The sequence below is a fragment of the Diceros bicornis genome, chromosome 26 (assembly GCF_020826845.1).
Source record: "Diceros bicornis minor isolate mBicDic1 chromosome 26, mDicBic1.mat.cur, whole genome shotgun sequence".
NCBI classification, from domain to species: Eukaryota; Metazoa; Chordata; class Mammalia; order Perissodactyla; family Rhinocerotidae; genus Diceros; species Diceros bicornis.
The window spans coordinates 13156323-13165970 of NC_080765.1; positions in this window are offsets into that span (position 1 = coordinate 13156323).

Here is a 9648-nt window from a genome sequence, read left to right on the forward strand (position 1 = left end):
TAAACCGGGATCTGTTAGGGGTGGCCTCGTGCCCACCTCCCACCCCAGCGCACAGTAGGGCTCACGCAGTGGGTGTGAGGTGGGAGCCACCTCTGGGCCTGGCTCCAGGGGAATGGAAGAGGGTGCTGTCAAGGCTGGGCCCCCTGGCGCCAGAATCCTTACGGCAGGGCCGGCGGTTGCCTCTTGCCAAGGTTCAGGCTCCGCACTGGCAAAGCCTCTGGATGACGTCCCCCCAGTCCCGGTGTCCACCCTGCGGCCCTGGCACAGGAGCCTCCCCTTCTCAAGACACAGCCGTCCCACCCGAGATCGCCGTGATGGGCACAGTGTGACAAGACTCAGGTGAGGGGCTCATGTGGGTCCTCTTTCCGGTCCCAAGACATCACAACACCCCTGCCCAGGAATGCTGAGCCCAGGCAGCGAGGAGGCAAGGTCAGGAGGTGGGAGTGGGGCGGGCAGGGTGTCCAGGGAAAGGGACCAGACAGAAACCGTGGGAGAGGCTGCTGGGACTCTGTTCTTGCATGGCCTGCAAATAACATCCATGAACAACTTTCCTCCCTCCGGGGAGTTTGGGAACAGGGGTGCCCCCGCATCTCCCACCTTCTGGAGCTTACACAGGAGGGTGAGCCGGGCCACAGGGTCCGCGCCTAGATGCCACGGTGGTGACCCTGGCTGATGTCTCCTGTGCGGTGCACCAGGCCCAGAGCCGGGAGCTCTGCAGACATATTGCGTCTAATGTCATTTAGTCCCCACGACAAGCCCAGGCGGCAACTTCCTTGTGCCTCTTCCACAGATGGGGACATGGGGAGGGACAGTGCCCAGGTCAGGCCTGGAGAGCAGCAGGGTGGGAGAGGTGGGCACGTGGGAACTTCTGGGCTGGAGGGAATGCTCTGCACCAGCGCTGGCCGACAGAAATGTCACTCGAGCCACAGATGTCACTTTACACTTTCTGGTGGATGCATTCCAAAAGCAAAGAGAAACAGGTGACGTTAATTTCATAATATACTGCGTTAACTCACTATGTTCGAAATGTTGCCATTTAACATGTAATCACTTTGGAAATGGTGAGGGAGATAGTTCACGTTTTTTTTTCCAGACTAAGACTTGGAAACCCAACATGTATTTCACACGCACAGCACACCTCGGTTTGGACCAGCCGCGTCTCAAGTGCTCGGTGCCCCCGCGTGGCTTGTGCCACCGCGCTGCCTGCTGGGAGTGGTCCCATCTTGACTGTGGTTGTGTCACACGAGTGTGTACACTTGTCAAAACTCATTGAAATACATGCTTAAAGTGGGAGCGTTCTATGGCATATAAATTACACTTCAATACAATTGATTAATTGTAGAATTAAATAAAATTGATTGATCTTGATTGATTAAATAGAAAATTGATTAAATTTAAAAATCCAGGCCTGCTGCTCAGAGGCAGGTGGGCAGGGACGTTGCTGAGAGGGGGCAGGTGGCCGCACCATGTATTAGAAGCTGCTGTGGGGTCTCCTGCCCGCGGCTGCCGCCTCGTTGGAGATGCGGAGGGAGGATTTAATTAAAGCGGGCCCAGCCACACTGCACCCAGAGCAGGAGGGCCAGGCGTCCAGTCGGTGCAGCCGGGGGGAGAGGGGGCCACTGCTTAAGCTGCCAGTGGGCCTGACTTTAAGTTAATAAAATCGCATCCAATGGATGACCTCGGAGCTGGCTCCCCGCTCTCCTGAAGGCCACAGTGAGGCCCATCATAAAAGGTTATTAAGGAAAGTAAATAACCCGGCTGGGTGGGGGGCCTTCCTGGCAGAGGCATCCTGGCCCCTGGGCAAAGGCGAAGCCTGGGCCCCAGCGGGCACGGCCAGGAGTGAGTGGGAGGCCTGAGCCCTGGCATTTAATTAACGATTGCGGAAGGGGTGGGCGGGGTGGGGCTGTCGGAATCCTGCCTGGAAACTTGAGTTATAATGTGAGGGGAGAATTGTGGGTCAGGGGAGCCCCCCAGGTTTCCATCCCTCTGGGACCTAGAAGCTGGCTTACCCCGGTGAGGGGCCTGCTCTCCATCTGGGGGACAATGCACAGCTGAGTGGGGGCAGGCCCCCTGCCTTGCTGAGCATGTTGAGAGTGTCCACTGAGTCAGGACCACAGACCACAGTGGCTCCTCTGATGGGAGAGGCCTCCCTCTCTCTCCATCTTTGACCTGGGGGCTCCTAAGGTGGGAGGAGGACCATTTAGATTCTGTGTCCTAGAAGACCCTTGAAGGGTGTGGGATGGAAGTCTTCATCTCTAAAGGGGAGCTGTGGGGACACTGGTGCGTCCTGGGGTCAGGGGCTGACTCAGCACATGGTGGATTCTATCACTGTTCTGGAGTATGCTTTGCAAACTGCAAAGGGCTGTTCACGTGTGGAGATGAACGGCTATAACTCTCGTGGTGCGTGGTGGACCCCCTGAGCCCGGAGGCTGAGCTGCTCTCTGCTCTGGGCTGGCTTGGCCAGAGGTGGGCACCCTGGTCCCCCTGCAAATCCTGGCTCAGCACAGCCGCAGCCAGGCCTGTCCCGAGGCCTCCAGGGTTTGGTCCCCTCCAACTTCTCCAGCTGCTGGGCCTGGGTGTTCTTGACGGAAGGCCTGGAGCAAAGAGGCCTGGAGACTCCGCTTGCCGTGGAGCCGTTATGGTCTTCCCGAAGCTACCTCCTGTGGTGGTTTTAAAATAACGTCCACGGAAAGGTGGAGTCAGTGTCCTCCCCTTGAGTGTGGGCTGGACTTAGTGACTCGTTTTTAACAAATAGACCATGATTGGAAGTGACCCTGGGACATGGTCATAAGAGACATTGCAGCTCCCCCCTTGTTCTCTCGGTCACTCATTCTGGGGCAGCCTGGCACCACGTTGTGAGGAAGCCCAAGCAGCCCCAGGAGAGGCCCACGTGTGAGGAGCTGAGGCCTCCTGCCAGCATCCTGGGAGGGCGCCCCTTGAGGAGCGGAGCCTCCAGCCCCGGTTGAGCCTTCAGATGATGCAGCCCCAGCCCTCACCTTGACTGCAACCTCCTGAGAGATCCCGAGCCAGAGCTACCCAGCTAAGCTGCGCCCGAATTCCTGACCCACAGAAACTGTGAGATGACATGGGTCTGTTGTTTTAAAATGCTACATTTTGGGGTAATTCGTTACTCAGCAACAGACAACTAATTCTGGAGTGATTCTCCCTCCACCTGAATCTCACCTTCTCTCCAGCCTTCACCATCACACAGTGCTTTTTTTTTTAACCTCTTTGCAGAAACCAACACCAGACGGTTTTTAAAATGTGAGTGTGCAAAAAAAGAATAAAATACTTAGGAATAAGTTTCACAAAGGAAGTGCAAAGTTTGTACTCTGAAAACTATGAAACATTGTTGAAAGAAACTTAAGAAGACCTAGATAATTGGAAAGACATTCCATGTTCATGGACTATAAAACTTAATACTGTTAAGACATCATGGAGCCGGCCCGGTGGCGCAAGCGGTTAAGTGCTCGTGCTCCGCTGCAGCAGTCCAGGGTCCACCGGTTCGGATCCTGGGCGCACTGATGCACCGCTTGTCAGGCCATGCTGTGGCAGAAGATGGGCACGGATGTTAGCTCAGGGCCAGTCTTCCTCAGCAAAAAGAGGAGGATTGGCAAATGTTAGCTCAGGGCTGATCTTCCTCACACACACACAAAAAAAAGATGTCAGTATTCCCAAATTTCTACAGATGCACTGCAATCTCTATCAAAATCCTAGCTGGCTTTTTTTTTTTTCCCCAGAAATTAACAAGCTGATCTTAAAAAAATATGGAAATGCAGGGGCCCCAGAAGAGCCAAAACAATCTTGAAAAAGAAGAACAAAGTTGGAGGACTCACGTATCTTGATTTCAAAACTCACCACAAAGCTGCAGTAATCAAGGCAGTGTGGTGCTGGCCTGGAGAGAGACATACAGATCAATGGAATAGAACTGAGGGTCCAGAAATGAACCCTTATACTTACTGTCCATTGATTTCTTTAAATATAATTTTGTTTTCTTCTTTTTTTTTTTTTTGGTGAGGGAGAGTGGTGCTGAGCTAACATCTGTTGCCAATTTTCCTCTTTTTGCTTGAGGAAGATTGTCCCTGAGCTAACATCTGTGCCAACCTTCTTTTATTTTGTACGTGGGATGCTGCCACAGCATGGCTTGTTGAGCCGTGTGTATGTCCACGCCCAGGATTTGAACCATAAACCCTGGGCCGCCAAAGCGGAGCATGCAAACTTGACCACTATGCCACCGGGCTGGCCTCTGTCCATTGATTTTTATTTATTTATTTTTGTGAGGAAGATCAGCCCTGGGCTAACACCTGTTGCCAATCCTCCTCTTTTTTGCTGAGGAAGATTGGCCCTGGGCTAACATCCATGCCCATCTTCCTCCACTTTATGTGGGACACCTGGGCTTGATGAGCGGTGCTTAGGTCTGTACCCGGGATCCAAACCTGTGAACCCTGGGCCATCAGAAGCGTAGTGTGTGAACTTAACCACTACACCACCGGGCCGGCCCCCGTCCACTGATTTTTGACAAGGGTTCCAAGACCATTCAATGGGGAAAGAATGGTCTTTTTAACAAATGGTGCTGGGACACCCACATGAAAGGGTGGACGTCTTTTCATGTGGACGTCCACATGAAAAGAAGGAGGAGGATCCCTGACTACACCAGGTAAGAGTACATTAATGATGTACTCTTCATCACATTAATGACGTGATGAAGCTGTTCTAGAGTTGATTGTGCTGGCGGTTGCACAGCTCTGTGAATATACTAAACCCCCTTGGGTTGTACACTTTAATGGATGACTTGAACAACAAGTGACTTGTGTCTCAGTGAAGCTGTTAAGAACTGCGTGTCGATGCGTGGGTGCGCTCTACCAGGGAGCCTGTGAAGTGGGGTGCCGTTGGCCTTGCTGAGCTCCAGACCCGATTTCAGGGCTCTGGGTGGCTAAGCTCGGGCGTCCACTGGCCTCCTGTGCACCGGGAAGGTGTAGGGCCACTGTCCATACCCGCTCTGAGGCCCTTTGCCTGGACAGTGCTCCCCGCCCCGGGCTGCTGATGGCTCACAGTTGCCCCTCCCTGAATAAGTACCCCCATGGGCCAAGGGGAGCCACCTCGCCTGGAAATACCTGGACGCCTACACCCCGTGCCCCAGGGCCCCAGGCCGCTGTGACTGAGTGATATGGGTGTGAAAGCCTCAGCTCCCGTCCCCAGGACTTGACCACCTCTGGGTGCTGTTCCCACTGCATAGCTCCCGTGGGGTGGGGTCCAGCTGCAGGCAGCCTCAGCTGGACTACCCCCCTACCAAGCTTCCTCCCCATCTCACCCGCTTCCCTCACCCCTCCTGGCCCCTCCTGAGCGCTTTCCCCCAACGCACCACTTGCCAAGAAGCCCTGTCCCCTCCCCTGCCCCACCTGCGGCAGGTGGCTGGAGAGGTCACCCCAATCGTGGGTGCACGCCGGATGCAGGGTCCAGAGCATGTCTGTACCGAGCACGCTGGGAGGTAGGGCTCTGCCAGAAGGCTCGGAGAGGGCAAAGGGCAGGGACTCCCTTGTCCACGGTGTTGGGTTCTGGAGCAGGGAGCCTGGACCAGAACCCGAGGTTTCAGGGGTGGTTGGAGGCTGCCGGCCGGTGCTCTGCCCTGGGCCCCCAACATGGGGCTCCCATGTGGATTTGCCTCAGGGCCCAGGGCAGTGCTCTGGGGGTATTCCCACCTCCCTGTGCAGCCCTAGGGCCCCACCTCTGAGATTCTGACTCTGGCCCAGAGAATTTGAGGTGCGATAAGGATGGACACCTCACGGTGTGAAATGAAGGCCACGAGCACCTCGCCGTCCCCCACCCGTCACCACAGGGTCTGAGCAGGAAACAACCCCACGTCTAGCCAGCCTGTGCTCAGCACCCACCGTGTGCCCGCCCCGTGCTGGGTGCCGGCCACATGTTACCTCCCAGCCGCACAGCAGACCTGCCGGCTCGGGGTCAGGACTCCAATGTCCACATGGGAAACTGAGGCTCAGAGAGGGTTAGAGCCTTGTCCAAACAAGTCGGGGAGGAGCCAAGACCTGGACCTGGCTCCGCCCAACCCCAGGGTCCGCTCATCCTGCAGGACGCCACACCTGGTTGATTTCACCCTTGGCAGCGACTGCCCCCCACTACGGTGGACACCCCAGATCTGCAGGATGGCAGAGCTGGGGGTTTATTGTGGGGATGGGCCTCCCTGGCTGGCCTCTGGCTGACAGTGCCACCTCCCCATGTGAGCCAGTGGCAGCCCTCGGCCATTCGGCCTCAGTTTCTCCACCTGTAACCCCAGAGAGTGGAACCAGAGGACCCCCGAACTCCTTTCAGGTCCGAGAATGGCAGGAGGAGTGGGGGGCCATGAAAAGCCCCACCAGCCTCTTTTGGGGGGCCTGCAGCAGATGGAGCACGGCTCTGACTGCCCGGGCTCCACCCAGAACTGCCCACTTGCTGACCGCAGGGCCTTCGCGATTGGGTCTCTGTGCCTCAACTTTCTCACCTGTAAAACGGGACTCGAATGGTTGTGCTGACGGCGAGGAGCCAGCGCCATCTCGACGTCTAGGAGCTGCCAGCATCCTGCTCCGCCCGCCTAGGCTCACGGCCCCCATCTCCATCCAGGGGTTTTCCTGGCAGCTCTGGAGGAGGCTCGTGAGAGCACCGGGGGCAGCACAGAAAGCACCCTGTGGAACTGGCCGTCCTCGGAGACCCGGGAGCCATCGACTGCCTGGGCCCAGCAAGGCCCCTTCCTGGCGCAGTTGACTTCGCCTCTGAATTAATCTGGATTTTTAAGCACAATTAAAGAAGTAATCAGGGTCAGCAGAGCCTTTCAAACACAGTTTAGCACAAAATCCTAATGCAGGAATTACACAAATGGATATTGTCAATATAATGGATTCCCACCAATTGCACTAAACAAGGTTGCGCAGGGCCGTGCGCGGTGTGCGGGGAGGGCTAATTCCGCCGCGCCTCGGTGGAAGCGGGCGGAACACCAGAGCTGCGCGGGGCCGCACTCCACATTCATTACCGGGGAGCTTGTAACACGTTTCAGAGAATTCATTAGGGAAAGAAAACAGTAAAATTTGAAGTTATTTGTAAACCCGACGGGGAAAACATGCATCATTTTGCAGAAGGAAACGTGTCGATTCCAGACGAGCTGACGTGGGGAGCGGAGGGTGTGGGAGCCGCAGGGGCTCCCCGAGGCTGGAGGCTGCAGGCCTTGGCGGCTGGCCTCCCTCGCCCAGCAGGCTTGTGGTGGAGCATCCCTGGTGCGCAGGCCCATTCCCCCAACCCTCCTCTACCCATGACCCTCTCGGCCTATGTGTGCAGGGCACAGGTGGGGCTGGGGACCCCCAGTGAGAAGATGGGTCGTGGTGCAGTTTCCATGGAGCTCACAGCACAGGGGACCACAGGGTCCCAGATGGGGCAGGAGCCCAGAGAGGGCAGGGCCTTGTCCATAGTCACACAGTACCAAGGCCAAGCCAGCGGGACCGATCTCCTCATGTCATCTGTGGGAGAAGGAGCAGGGCTGGCCCCACGTGAGCTGTGATGGATGCTCCAGCCAGGGCTGCCCTGCTGACACTGCAGCCGGAATCAGGGGCACCTCGTCCCCTCTGCCCCCTGTCCTCTGGGCAGCCAGCAGAACCTTCTTTAATTGAGAAATCTGCTGGCGTCCCAGAGGCCTACGCCCCGCCGTTGCCCTGCCTCATCCCCACCCACCAGGCTGTTTCCTGCCTCCAGTCCTCGCCCTGGCACAGGCTATCCCCACGGGAATTCCTGCCCCAGCTCTGAGCCTGGGCCCCCTTTCAGGAGTCCCTATGAGCGTCCCTCCCCAGACCCCACAGCTCAGTTCCCTAACATGCCTGCTTTCCTTCCCAGTCCTCCTCACACCGCATGTTGTCATCTCACCGGGTTTCTTGCTGGTTTCTCCTCTGTCTGTGCCTCCAGACCCCGAGCACTGGGAGGGGGGCATTTACCCTGCTCACCACTGTCCCCGCAGATCTCGGGCCCCGTGAACTCAGGCCAAGCACCTGGACGTGCGCACGGGAGAGGCCCCACGTGTGGACGTGCCGTGCGCCACATGCATCTTCCTGTCCCCCCTGTGCGGGAGAAGTCCTCCCCCATGTACAGACGCTGTGCCTGAACTGGGCTCACACAGCAGGAGGGGGGGCCCATGGCAACCCCCTGCCCTTGGTCCAGCCACTTGCTGCTCTGGGCTGGCCGGCAGAGGGGGGCTAATTGCATCCCGGGTGAGAAGCGGGTCTGGAGTCTCGGTGGACGGTGTGTGCTCAGAGTTGGGCCCCCAAAGTGTAGCCAGGCAGTGGCCCTGGTGCTCTGTCCCCAGAGCATGAAGCCTGTTCCCTTGGAGGGTGTTGAGAAGCGCCACTGTGACCAGCATGAGAGCCATGATGGGGAGGAAGGTGGAGAAGGGAAGAAGCCCATCACTGTGCAGAATCGGGGGACCTGCTGGGAGGAACGGGAGCCAGCTCAGGGCCCCAGGGCAGGACCAAGGGGAGTGGGCTGGAGGCCAGCATGAGGAGCTCTCCAGCAGGGCCAGGTGGTGAGCCCCCCGTCACAGGAGGCATCCAAGCTACAGAGGGGATGCTGCTTGCCACCAGCTTGGGATGGGACAAGCCCTGGGGGGAGAGGTTTGGTTGCTGGAAGCGGGCAGTGGGGGTCATAGGGAGTGGGCGGGACAGCACTGGATGAGAGATGGACTCAGTAGGGTCTCTCCATGGCACCCACCCAAGGGCTCCCCCGGGACAGGAGAGGCCCTCAAATGGCAGGGAAGGAGCCCCTGCTCAGGGGTGACAGGCCACCCTTGGCCCCGGGCAAGGGGACGGACCTGGGGGTCTGGGGGTCCAGGCTGAGGCTGTCTGTGTCCATCCTCTCAGGTAGAACTGCTGGCCTGGGCTTCTGGGGTCAGGGTAACCCAAGGCCTGGGCTCGTCAGGGTGGCTGCTCGGAAGCGGTATCCCTCAGGGCTGCCTCCTGCCTCCTTCCCTGCAGGATCTTCTCCCAGGCTGGCCCTGGGGCCCCCTTGAAGCCCCACCCTCGAGGCTCCCCGGCCATGGGAACAGGCCGGGAGCTGAAACTGCCCCTTCCGCCCGGAGAGCAGAGGTTAATGGAGGCAGTGGGGTGCGGAAGCGAGACATCCAGGGGGCCGGGCTGGGAGGAGCCCTGTTTCTTCCGCCCGGACAGGACGAGGACAGATCAAAGCTCAGGGGTTTATGAGCCACGGGGGCGGCAGCTGGAACGGACTGTGGGGGGCTTTGGTTGGTGCTGGGGTCCCAAGACTCCTGGCCTGAGGGGACGGGCTGGGGGAGGGGCAGGTGGGTCCCTGGTGAGGCCACCTACCGTGTGCCACCAAACGCACTCACAGCAGCCCAGGAGGCTGGGCTCTCACTCCACTCGACAGATGGGGAAACTGAGGCTTGGGGCCAGCTGACTCGCCCAGGACTAGCCCCAGCCCTGGATGACCCCACAGGCTCCCCGAGACCCCGGTGGGGGCTGTCCACCCTGGGGCGGAGAGTTCTCTCTTTCCATGGGCAGGTGGGTCTGGGAGCTGTGGTGGGGCCAGCGGGCTCTCAGGCTGGAGTGGGTGGACAGTACCCACTGTGTAATCCCTGCAGGGGTGAGGGAGCTGGTGGGCCGG